This window comes from Hyaena hyaena, unplaced genomic scaffold (genome assembly GCF_003009895.1).
Source record: "Hyaena hyaena isolate Hyena2069 unplaced genomic scaffold, ASM300989v1 scaffold_72, whole genome shotgun sequence".
NCBI lineage: Eukaryota > Metazoa > Chordata > Mammalia > Carnivora > Hyaenidae > Hyaena > Hyaena hyaena.
The window spans coordinates 3,571,329-3,583,392 of NW_024080703.1; the positions used below are offsets into that span (position 1 = coordinate 3,571,329).

General features: G+C 45.4%; 1 non-coding gene across 1 annotated transcript; it reads right to left on the reverse strand.

The window, feature by feature from the left end:
- Positions 1–9,963: 9,963 nt before the first annotated feature.
- LOC120232386 lies at positions 9,964–10,072 on the reverse strand. The gene has a single exon (XR_005528555.1). It is a non-coding gene; the product is annotated as a U6 spliceosomal RNA (small nuclear RNA).
- Between the last annotated feature and the right edge of the window lie 1,992 nt (positions 10,073–12,064).

Below are 12,064 nucleotides of genomic sequence, written 5' to 3' on the forward strand. Positions count from 1 at the left end.
AGCGTCCCCACCCCCTCCGGGGACCGAGGCCCGCGCGCCGCGAGGCTGGCGGCGCGCCGCGGCGCGGGCGGAACCGCGGGGCAGCAGCGCCTCCTGCAGGTGCCTGGCGCCTCCGCAGCCGCCGCGCCGCGCGGTCTCTTAAGGTGGACCGAGCCTGCTTCCCCACCCGGGCTTGCGGCTCCGCCGCAACCGTGATCCCACCCGCTCCAAGTCCCCCTCGCGGAGCCGGCCTGACTGTCCGAGTCTGTTGGTCCCTGACGCGGCTTCCTTGAGGCCTTGGCCCCATTACCTGCAGCGCCTCGTCTGACGAAGCCCGGGTATCGATTTGGAAAAAATCACAATTGCTACTTCCCTGCAGGTAGAAAAGGAAGCGTTAAGTCACGTTCAGGGCGGAAAGACCCAAAGCAGCCATTCTTTAACCTCGAAGCAAACTTTTATTTTGGTTTCTTAAAACCAGAGCCTAGCACGAAAGGATCGCCTAGACCTGACCGGGAGTCTTTCGGACCTAAGTACTCGGGATGACACTGGCGGGCCAGAGGATCCCGTGCGGCGCCCACACCCCGCAAACTCGGGGGCAGCCGCGGGCGCGACAGGCCTGCAGGGAACCCCTCCTTGCGCGTCTCCGGCGCCCCCCGTCTTCGGCCCACCCTTTGTTTAGTGAAAAGAGGGAACGCGGAGAGAATAGAAGAGCAGTTTGTGTTTCTTCCTTTTTTTTTTTTTTTCCTAACTAAATGTGCGTGTGCCTGTGAATTCATCGTTCTTGGCTTAACTGTCCTCAGCGAACTCGAGAGTCCTGGGGGGGAACCTGGGAGCTCTTAGCAGGACACGAACGAGCCAACTTTGGTCCCGGTGCCACCTGCAGTAAATCCTCCTTCGCCCTTCCTTCTCTCGGCGTCGCGGGGAGGGGGGCCCCTGGGGGCTGCCTGCGGACCCCCGCACCCCCAGGTCCCCGAGCCGCAGAGAGCTCAGGCCCCAGGGTGGGGGCGCCGGGAGGCACCGGGGAGGGAAGGCGGGCGGCCCGGGGTGTGAGCTTTGCCTGCACTTCGGGCACCTCCTTTCCCCGGGGCGCATGGCCTTGGCTCCGCCCTGTCCGGCCCCGCCCAGGGGAAGCCGGGCAGCGGGTGGGGCCGCCGCGGGGACAGCTCCCGGGGGCAGGTGCCGCAGGGTCACACCCGCTCCAGGGGCTGCAAACCGCAAGCGAAAGTCGAGAGGGCCTGGAGCTTTCCCCCTAATCCGTTTTACGCTGTGAAAACCGCAAAGCTGTCGCCTAGGCGGCCACTTTTTAATTGGGAGGCAAACAGACGAAAAACCAAAACAAACGCGCGAGCTGACTTTCTTTCCCTCGGTTTCCTCCTCGACAAAAAGCTCGCTAGCTGGCGAAGAGGGAAACCGACGACCCCGCGCTCACGCTTGCTGCTTCGGGGCCCGGCCCGGGGCGCGCGGGAGGCACCCCGCACTGTGCCGCTGTCCCCACGCCCTGCCCGCGTGACACCTCCCCCCCCCCCCCCAAACGCGTCGCGCACTCTCTCCCTCGTGCGGAAGGGCAGGTGTGGGCACTTGGGTGTTGGAGGCTCGGAGCTCGTAAAATTGGCCCCAGGTCCGGGTTCTTCCGAAGCCCGGGGCCGGAGGAGCCGGGGCTGGGGCCGCCAGGCCGGGGAGCCCTCCGAGCCGAGCAGAAGGAGCACCTGCAGACGCTCGCAGCTCCCCCTGGGGAAAAGCAGAAGTTGGTAGACGCGCTGCGCGGCGCCAGAGTTAACTCTCATTTCACCACGCGTCCAGCCCGGGGGGTGCTCCGCCCCTTGGGGGGAACCCTCCAGAGAAGCCAGGAGAGCTGAGGCCGCGGGAGACCGTGTGGGTCTGGTGGACCGAGTCCCACGACGGTGGATGGGGTCTCCTTCCCCACGTCCTGCTTGGAAAATATTTTTTTTTTAATTTTATTTTTGAAAATCATTCTTAGTCAAACTTGTGATCGTGGAGGTAGGAAAAGGGAGGGAAGTCAAAAGAAAGGAGGAGGCTGACCTTTATTTTAAAAGGAAAACCAGGAAAAATGGAGTGGTCGAATCGTGGAGTAGGAGGTTGGGAAGGATGAAGACTTTCCTTCTTTGTTCTTAAAAGCCCCAGCACTTCCCCCCCCCCCCCCAATCAAAATACAGAGAGCAGCCCTTCTAGGGGCATGCTTGTGTAATCGAGAGACGGCTGCTCAGTAATTAGTTCACTTTTAAAGCGTTTGCTGGGCTGAGCAAAAGTTTTTAGAAGGTCCTTTCTCACTCAGCCCCGAGGTGAAGCTCAACTCGATTTAAAGCAGCTTTGGGATCAAAATTTCAGAAGAGAAAATGCGTGTATACAGCTATACAAAAATACACATGCAACAGTTTCTATCCCCTCTAGGCTAAGACAAGAGATTCTATAGTAAATTATATGTGATGGCTGAGGTTTTTTTCCGGTAATCTCTTGTCACCAGAGAGGAGTACTGAGTTATCCTCTCCATTCCCAATTAATAAATCTACCGAGAGAGAGAACTCTCATTATGAGAATGTGGCTCCCCCCCCCACTCTGGTTTTCGTTCTTTCCTACACATGAACACACAGAGAATATATATCCTCAGCAGACTTTTCCCTAATCAGCCTGTAATGTATGATCTATAAATCCATGCCCATGTTTTAAGTTTCCATTGAAGTTCAGAATATTGTTGAGGACCTACTTTGTTCTTCACCTTGTGGGCATATCATCGGGGATCTTTTGTAAACCAATAAAACAATTATCTTTGCTTTGAATTTCTTTGTGATTAAATAGAAAAGAGCATTAATGAACAACTTGAACGGTAATTTTCATATCAAATGTCAACAAGTAAAACAAGAACCACAGTCGTTTCAAATATTCAGAATGATGGCTTCTCATTTGCAGTCATATTTTGGCAAAACTACTTCATATTAATGGAAAATTACTAAAAAGAGTGCATGCATTCCATCTAGAGAGGCTTATTCACTGAGCTTTACCTCTAACAACTTAAGCTTTCTGGTTCAAATTACTTAAGTAATTTCAACTGAAGGAAGGGCTGGACAATTAGGAACTGTGGAATAATTTGTGTTTGGGTCCTTTCATGAAGCTTTAATCAAATCTGATTTTTGTGAAAACGAAAACAATACAATAATCCCTTAAGTGATCTTGTAGACTAATGTGTAATTGTTATTTAAGAAAAAAAAAGTGTGCCCAGAGGATATTTTAATGAAATGAGATGAATACAAATACAACTATTGTTGTTTTTCCAGTGATTTTTCTCTCTCGAATGTAAAACATATAGACTCCAGAATATGCATTTTAATGTGTTCTGATAATAAGAAAAGTATTGCTGGCTTTCTTAGAGGAGCACAGTTATCTAGGGGCAGTGCCAAAATCATTAGATAAGCATCATCTTTGCTGTCACATCGTGGTCTACATGAAATTCCATCTTAGGAAATGTGCAGGAATATTATATTTGTTTCAAAAGCTTGAAAATACAATAGAACTTGAAATATTGAAAATATGATTCTTACTTGACAGTATCTTAGAAGTTGCAGAGGTATCTCTTTTTGAAATGACTTTAATAATGACTGACTTTAATAATGTGGGAACATAAGGAAAGATTTCACTAGCAGGCAAGATGTGATGGATGGACAACAATGAACAATGAAGCTGTTGACAAAACATGCCAACTTTTAGAATTCTATTTAAATTATTATTTTTCCTTCCTAGTGCAGAGGAAGACACCCAACTGCATCAATGTTCATCAGATGCAGGGTAATAAAAATGTGAGCGACGGTCAATGGACCGTGACTGTAATATGATTGTTAGTGTAGGTGGGTGAGCGCCCTGAACATTTGTTCCTGTTTAAAGAAGGTTTGTAGTTCTCAGTGGAGGTAGGGGAAGCTTGTAGAAAATTGAGGCCATGAGGGAGAAGAGGGAAAGAAGGTTAAGCAAAGAATACAGCAAATTCAGTAATTAAAAAACTATTTGTTTTCTATTTTAGATTTGACTTTCATCAGTTGTTCCTGCCAGCTATTTCGACGAAATAAATGGAACATCACTTAATAAACAGATGCTCTGATACATTTTCCTCTTAAAGTGCCTGATTCCTGGCATCCAAAGGAAACTGGAATACAAGTTAGTATTAGAACTTGAATTTGGTCTGCCAGAGTGAAAATTGGTTCCATTAGGCATCAGTCACAGAACTCTTACAGACCTGGGTAGGGCCGTAGATATGATATATCCAACTAGCTGAAATAATAAAGTCTTAAATAATGTTAGATGTGCTTTGGGAAACCATCCAGAGGGTTTTAATTCTTTTTTTAATGAAAGTTTCCTAATTTTAGAGTCCTCATAAATCTGGAACAAGCCTAATTTAGGTCACCAGGGTGAGTGAAACCTAACTGCCCGACCCTTTGGAACTAACATAATAAAAATAACTTAAAATGTGAAATATTTAATTGTGCACCATCTTTAGCAAGGAATTATTCCTGGACATGTTTCTTACTCGCTTGCTCATACTTCCTTCTCATTATAGATTTATAGCGCTCTGGAGAAACCCTTGGAAGAAGTGATAGATCAGACAGATACACTATCCAAAAGCTTAAAAGTTAGTGTCTGACTCTATGAATAAAAATCTAAACAACTACAGCCACACACACACACACAAAATCAATACACACTGTATTTTAGATGAACAATTATATCCTGTATATTAAGAAGGAAGGGGAAAATGTGCCTGTTATCCAAAAGTTCTTAGTTTGTTAAATATAGGAGGGTTTCAAATAAATTCATTTCATAATACACATGTGGATTTATATATATAAACATAATGATCTTTTATAACTAAATATGAAGATATGTATTGCTTTTATTAAATAATTAATTACCATTATAAAGAACCTAAAAATTACTAACGAGAAATAGAATATTAGACAATAGAAAAATTAACATAAATTTAAATTCTTTTTAATGTATCACAGAAACCTGTTTTCTATTACATTTCGTCTTGGGCAGAAAATTTGTCAACTTATTATTTGGCATCAATTTCTCCTTCTACGTAATTTGCTTTATTTACTTGTGAACAGATATTATTAGCTAAGTTAACAGTACCAAATACAGTAATCGTAAAATCTCAGAAGTAATGTTTTGACATGAATTGTAATTCAAATTTAGAAGTATTTATGGACAACCTGGAAACCTTAATTATTTTCTTATTTAAAAGATTTTTTTTAAGTGTTTATTCATTTTTGAGAGAGAGACAGAGCGTGAGTAGGGGAGGGGCAAAGAGAGAGGGAGACACAGAATTCAAAGCAGGCTCCAGGTTCTGAGCTTTGAGCTGTCAGCACAGAGTCCAATGTGGGGCTTGAACTCACAAACTGTGAGATCATGACCCAAGCTGAAGTTGGACGCTCAACCTACTGAGCCACCCAGGTGCCCCAATTATTTTCTTATTCTTGTCTTGCCATCTGATTAACTTCTTTTGTGTACAAATGGCCGATACCAATTTTTTCAAGACATGTAAAACAAATGTTATCTTCAACAGTTTTGGTAATGTGGGACTTGAACTGAGCGTGTCCAAGTTCTTTAACAAATGGTTAAAGGTAGATGAAGTAGGGGCGCCTGGGTGGCTCAGTCAGTTAAGCGTCTGACTTCGGCTCAGGTCATGACCTCATGGTTCGTGGGTTCCAGCCCCGCGTCGGGCTCTGTGCTGACTGCTGGCTCAGAGCCTGGAGCCTGTTTCAGATTCTGTATCTCCCTCTCTCTCTGACCCTCCCCTGCTCACGCTGTCTCTCTCTCTCTCTCTCTCTGAAATAGATAAAACATTAAAAAAAAAAACGTAGATGAAGTAGTTTGCGTTTCTTTTGCCAATTAAGAAAAACATGGAGAAATATTCCCCCGCATAAATGTAAGTATTTTTTAGTTCTTTTTTTTTTTAATCTTTTATTTATTTCTAGGAGAGAGAGAGAGACAGCGTGAGCAGGGGAGGGTCAGAGAGAGAGGGAGTCACAGACTGAAACAGGCTCCAGGCTCTGAGCTGGCAGTCAGCACAGAGCCCGACGCGGGGCTCGATCCCACGAACCGTGAGATCACGACCTAAGCGAAAGTCGGACGCTTAACCGACTAAGCCACTCAGGCGCCCCAGTATTTTTTAGTTCTTACAAAATATCTGTTGGCTCCAAAAACCATTGAACAACAACAACAAAAGTCCCCATTAAAAGTTAATGGCGGGGGCACCTGGGTGGCTCAGTTGGTTAAACCTCTGACTCTTGGTTTCAGCTCAGATAAGGATCTCACAGTTTTGTGGGCTCTGGCCCCATGTCATGCTCTGTGCTGGGAACATGGAGCCTGCCTGAGATTCTCTTTCTCTCCCTTTCTCTCTCTGACCCTCCCCACTTGTGTAGTCTCTGTCTCTCTCAAAATACATAGATAAACTTAAAAAAAAGTTAATGGCCACCTGGCTGTTTAAAAGTAGGTCTGTAGATTTGACCAGAGGCTGCACGTCAGAGCCCAGCCCTTCCCAGATTTTCTCTCCTCCCACGTTTAGAGATTGCTTTGCCCTGTGGCTCTTCCCAATAGCGTGGAAAAAAAACCCCCAAAAAAGCAACAGGCAGTTTCAGGAGTGTTGCCTTTGACAGCCTGTCTCAGGGGACTTAATCTTCGAGGTGGCGATTGGCCAAAATAAGTAGGAAACTTAGGGGAGCTGCCAAGCTACACTGCTGATGAAAGTCCTGCCGTAACTAGGGAGAAATCGGAAGGGGAGTTTTTCCATGAAAAAGAACTAGAAACTGAATGGCTAGTGGTGAGAACTACCTCTGGTGTGTGTGTCTGGAGGGAAAAGGATAAACATTTGTGGATCTTTAGAATCATTTATAAAAAGCTATTTGGGAGATTTTACTTTTTTTTTAAATTTTTAAAAATTTTTTATATCTTTATTTTATTTTGAAAGACAGACAGAGAGCAAACGGGGGAAGGGGAGAGAGAGAGGGAGACACAGAACGTGAAGCAGGCTCCAGGCACTGAGCTGTCAGCACAGAGCCCAACGCGGGGCTCGAACCCACAGACTGTGAGATCATGACCTGAGCCGAAGTCGGACGCCTAACTGACTGAGCCACCCAGGCGCCCCACTTTTTTTTTTTTTTTTTTTAATGCTTATTTCTTTTTGAGAGAGGGAGAGAATGAGAAGGGGAGGGACAGATAGAGGGAGACAGAGGATCTGAATGGGCTCTGTGCTGATAGCAGTGAGCCCGATGCGGGGCTTGAACTCACAAACCTGTGAGACCATGATGTGAGCTGAAGTCAGACACCCAATCGACTGAGCCACCCAGACGCTCCAGGAGTAGATATTATTAAAAAACTTGTAACAAACCTATTCGAAAATAGTTTTGTTGATTTGAATATTGTATTGCTTTCCTTCATGCTTGAGAAAACAGAATTTTGCCATTAACACTTCTTAACATTGGTCTGAGCTATGAAAATAATATAATATGGAATTACAGCAATTATTTTTTTAATGTTTATTTATTTTGAGAGAGAGAGAGAGAGAGAGAGGAAGAGACAGAGGGAGAGAGACAGTATCCCAAGCAGGCTCCACTGCCAGCACGGAGCCCCACGGTGGGACTCAAACTCATAAATGGGGAGGCCATTACCTGAGTCGCTAACTGTCTGAGCCACTCAGGCGCCCCACGACAATAGTTTCAATGGCCACAAGTTTGGCCCATTCCAGAATGCACAGCCCTTTGTAATGTGACTTCGTGGATCCCATCCAGAAGCGGAATCCATTTTCCAGGCTTTGAAATGGAAGCCGGCCTCTGTGACTGACTTTGACAAATGTGATAGGGTGGAAATGATGTTGTGCAAGTTCTAGAATTTAGGCCTTGGAAAGCTTTTGTAGCTTCCTCTTCGTCTTCTTGGAACCTCACGTCCCCCAAGAAGCCTGAGATTTTCCTCATGAGCATCTCCCACGGAGCCCAGCCCTTAGCACACCCACTAGCTGGATGCGGCTCTGTGAATGAGGCCAAGGAAATTCAGCAGAAGAACCACACAGCCAACAGAATCATGAAAAATAATAAATCATTGTTGGCCTAAGCCACGAAGCTTTGAGGTGGTTCGTTACACAGCCATAGATAACCATGCTTGTCTTGTTAGCTGTAATGATCACAATCATACAAAGCTGAGAGAGCATTTGTTGATGTGTTTAAAGTGTTTAAATCAAGAGCTCAGCATTTTTTTTTAAGAGCCCGAATTAGCATATGCGAAGTCGTCACAGACCTGAGGTTCCTAGCTATGTGCGATTGCTAGATTGCTATCGTGACGTTTGCTTTTCATGCCTGGGGTTGGTGAGATTTAAGAAAGTCACATCATTTCATATCATCCACAGAGCAACCCAGCAAAGCAGGCAGTGTGCTTGCTGTCTACACGTTAAGGTTGGATAAGGAGGCCCAGGAACGCAGCATGTGGTTCGAGAAAGGATCTCCCCGAGATGTCAATGTTTCCTACTTGGAAAACAAAGAGATTGTATTAGGGGATTTCTGAAGTTCCTTTCATCATGGCAGAAGTCTCGGACGGGGCCACAGGAGCCGGTGGAGTGGAGGACAGAGCTGATCCTAGCAGGAGCAGAGGCAGAGAGAAACCAGGCTGCATCTGGGTTCAATGGAAAGCCGTTTGTTCACTCCATCCATTCAACAATAATGTGCGGGGTGGTTTTCATCTGTCCAGCACTGTTCTAGGCAAAAAGCCTCGGCTTCTATGGGAGTTATTCTGGTGGGGGGCTTATGACAAGGAAACAAACACTCTGATAATAGAGAAGGGTGTTGTGAAAAAAATATAAGGGTGATGTAATAAAGAATAATGGTGGTAAGTGTGGAGGGTCCCTTAGGTGGTCAGGGAAGGCCTCTCTGAGATGATGATTGACAGACATGGGTTTAAGTCCAGCTGCTGCTGCTTCTTAGCTGTGTGACATGATGCATCCAAGTAACCCCTCTTAGGCTTAGTTTTAATTTTTTAATTTTTAAGTTTATTTGTTTTGAGAGAGAGTGAGAGAGAGAGTGAGAGAAAGCAGGGGAGGGGCAGGGAGAGAGGGAGAGAGAGAAAATGATAAGCAGGCTCTGCACTGACAGTGCAGAGACCACCGTGGGGCTTGAACCCACAAATGGTGAGATCATGACCTGAGCTGAAACCAAGACTCAGATGCTTCACTGATTAAGCCACCCAGGCGCCCCTCGTTTTAACCACTTTTAAGTGTATATTTTAGTGGTATGAAGTACATGCATACTGTTGTATAGCTATCGCCACCATTCATCTCCAGAACAGTTTTCATTTCGCAAAACTAAAACTTTGTACCCATACACCTGGCTGTCTGTCAGTAGAGCAAGCAAATCTTGATCTTGGGGTTGGGGGTTTGAGCCTCATGTTGAGTGTGGACATTATCTAAATAATAAAATCTTAAAAAAAAAAACTCACAATAACTCTGTACCCATTAAACACCAACTTCCTATCCCCCTACCTCTAGACCGTTGGTAACCCCCTGGCACCCACCATTTTACTTTCTGTCTCTGCCTGTTTGACTACTCCAAGTACCTCATATAAGTGGAATTCTACAGTATTTATCCTTTTGTGACTGGGTTATTTCACTTAACATAAGATCTTCAAGTTTTATTCATGCTGAAGCATCAGAATTTTCTTCCTGTTTATTTATTTTTATTAAAAAATTTTTTTAATGTTTCTTTTTAAGAGACAGAGAGACAGAGCATGAGCAGGGAAGGGGCAGAGAGAGAGGAGGAGAGACAGAATCTGAAGCAGGTTCCAGGCTCTGAGCTGTCAGCACAGAGCTCGATGCGGGGCTTGAACCCATGAACTGTGAGATCATGACTTGAGCCGAAGTTGGACACTTAACTGACTGAGCCACCCAGGCGCCCCTATTTAGTTTTAATTTCAATATAGTTGACGCATAATGTTACAAAAAATATGGAAGGCTTCACAAATTAATATATTATCCTTGCACAGGGGCCATGCTAGTCTTTCTTCTCTGTATTTGTAATTTTAGTATAGGTGCTATCGAAGCCAGCATTTTCCTGTTTAAAGCTGAGTAATATTCCGGGGTGTGTGTGTGTGTGTGTGTGTGTGTGCGTGTGTGTGTGTGTTTGTGTGTACCACATTTTATTTACCCATTTGTCTGTTGATAAACATCTGGGTAGCTTCCACCTTCTGGCCACTCTGAATAATGCTGTTGTGAATATGGGAGCACAAATATCTGTTTGTATCCCTGCTTTTAATTCTTTTAATACCCAGAAGTGGCATTGCTGAATCATATGGTAATTCTATTTTTAATTTTTGAAGAACTGCTGCATATGACTATTCTTTTTATTTAAAACATTAAAAAAAACATTTATTCATTTTTGAGAGACACAGAGAGGGCGCCTAGGTGGCTCAGTCAGTTAAGCATCGACTTCGGCTCAGGTCATTATCTCACCACTGGTGGGTTTAAGCTCCCCCCGCCCCCCATCGGGTTCTGTGCTTCTGTGCTGACAACTCAGAGCCTGGAGGCTGCTTCGGATTCTGTGTCTATCCTCTCTCTCTGCCCCTCCCCCACTCACAGTCTATCTCTCTCTGAAAAATGAATAAATGTTCAAAAAAAAATTTTTTTAAGAGACAGAGTGTGAGTGGGAGAGGGGCAGAGAGAGAGGGAGACACAGAATCCGAAGCAGGCTCCAGGCTCTGAGCTGTCAGCACAGAGCCCAAAGAGGTGCTTGAATTCACAAACTGAGATCGTGACCTGAGGCAAAACCAAGAGTCAGATGCTTAATCACTTAATGGAATGAGCCACCCAGGCACCCCTGGAAAGTTCCTTAATTAGGGCCTGCACTGAGGAGTACCTGCTAATTCCCTGTTCTTTGAGGCTTTTAGTTCCACTCTTAGGGATCTGAAATCCCCTATTTTCCATAAAAATGGCTTCTGTTTGTAGCTGAGCAGTTTCCTCAGCCCGCTTCTTTCCCATGCAGACCTGGGGGCTTAGAGGGCTACTTGCAATCTGGACAACACCAGCCTCTTTCAGTCCAAGCTGATACAAGTCCCTTAAAAGGTGTTGTAGGCTTTCTGTGTGAGAGATTTATAGTCTATTCCATGCGAGGAAAGCCATACCCACAATTCTTTTTGACGCAGGCCCTCCCCTTAGAGTTCTTCATAACGTTTTTGAAATTAGGTCTCTTCGGGACCAAGATTCCTGGTAAGATTCCCGGAAGCCCTTTGGCCTACTAGGTGCCCCCTTTCTGAAGTTTTAGCAAAGGGTCTGATAGCCAAACCCTCAATTTGATCTTTACTCTGAGGCTATTTCTTACTCTGGGAATCTTTTGCTGCCGGGATCAGCTAGAGATGTGAAACAGCTTTGTTTTCCAACATGAGCAAGTCCTGGACTTCCCGTTTCTTCTAAATTCCACTTACAGACTCTAGTTCCTTCTTTTTTGCCCCCTCTCTCTGGAAGTACTTTTATCCTGTGCAGCCAGGATTAGCCAACTGGGACTTCCAATGTTCCACTTGGAAGTCAATGTAGCTAAATTCAAAAGTTTATTAGCTGCCTTTTCTGTCTTCCAAGTCACCGCGGTGACAGCGTTGCCAACTGTTTTACTGCTACATAACACAGATCACCCTTGCACTTTTCCACTGCTTTTTCAATCTCTACTGACGACCCTTTCACTAGTTTTCCAGCCTTTGCCGACAGTTTCCTTCTGCGTTTCCAGCCTCTACCCATTGCCTGTCCCCAAACCAAGTCCTTGTATTGTGGGCTTTGTCCTGGCCACGCTTCACTCACGGAACCAGTAATTGCATCAGTGAGAGTTCAGTCAGGGGAGCAGAGGCGTCAAGAGCATCATGGAAGAGAAGGCGTTGGGAATTCGAGACATTACACAAATGGAAGACAAACGAGGGAAGTAAGCGGAAGTCTGGTAGGGGAGTTGAAGGATCAGAAGAAGAGTCATTATCCAGACTGCCTGCCGCTGGGCGAGTTGGAGTTGCAGAGAAATCTGAGAGGCCAACCACCGTTCAGGCTCTGAAATGGGGCCACAAA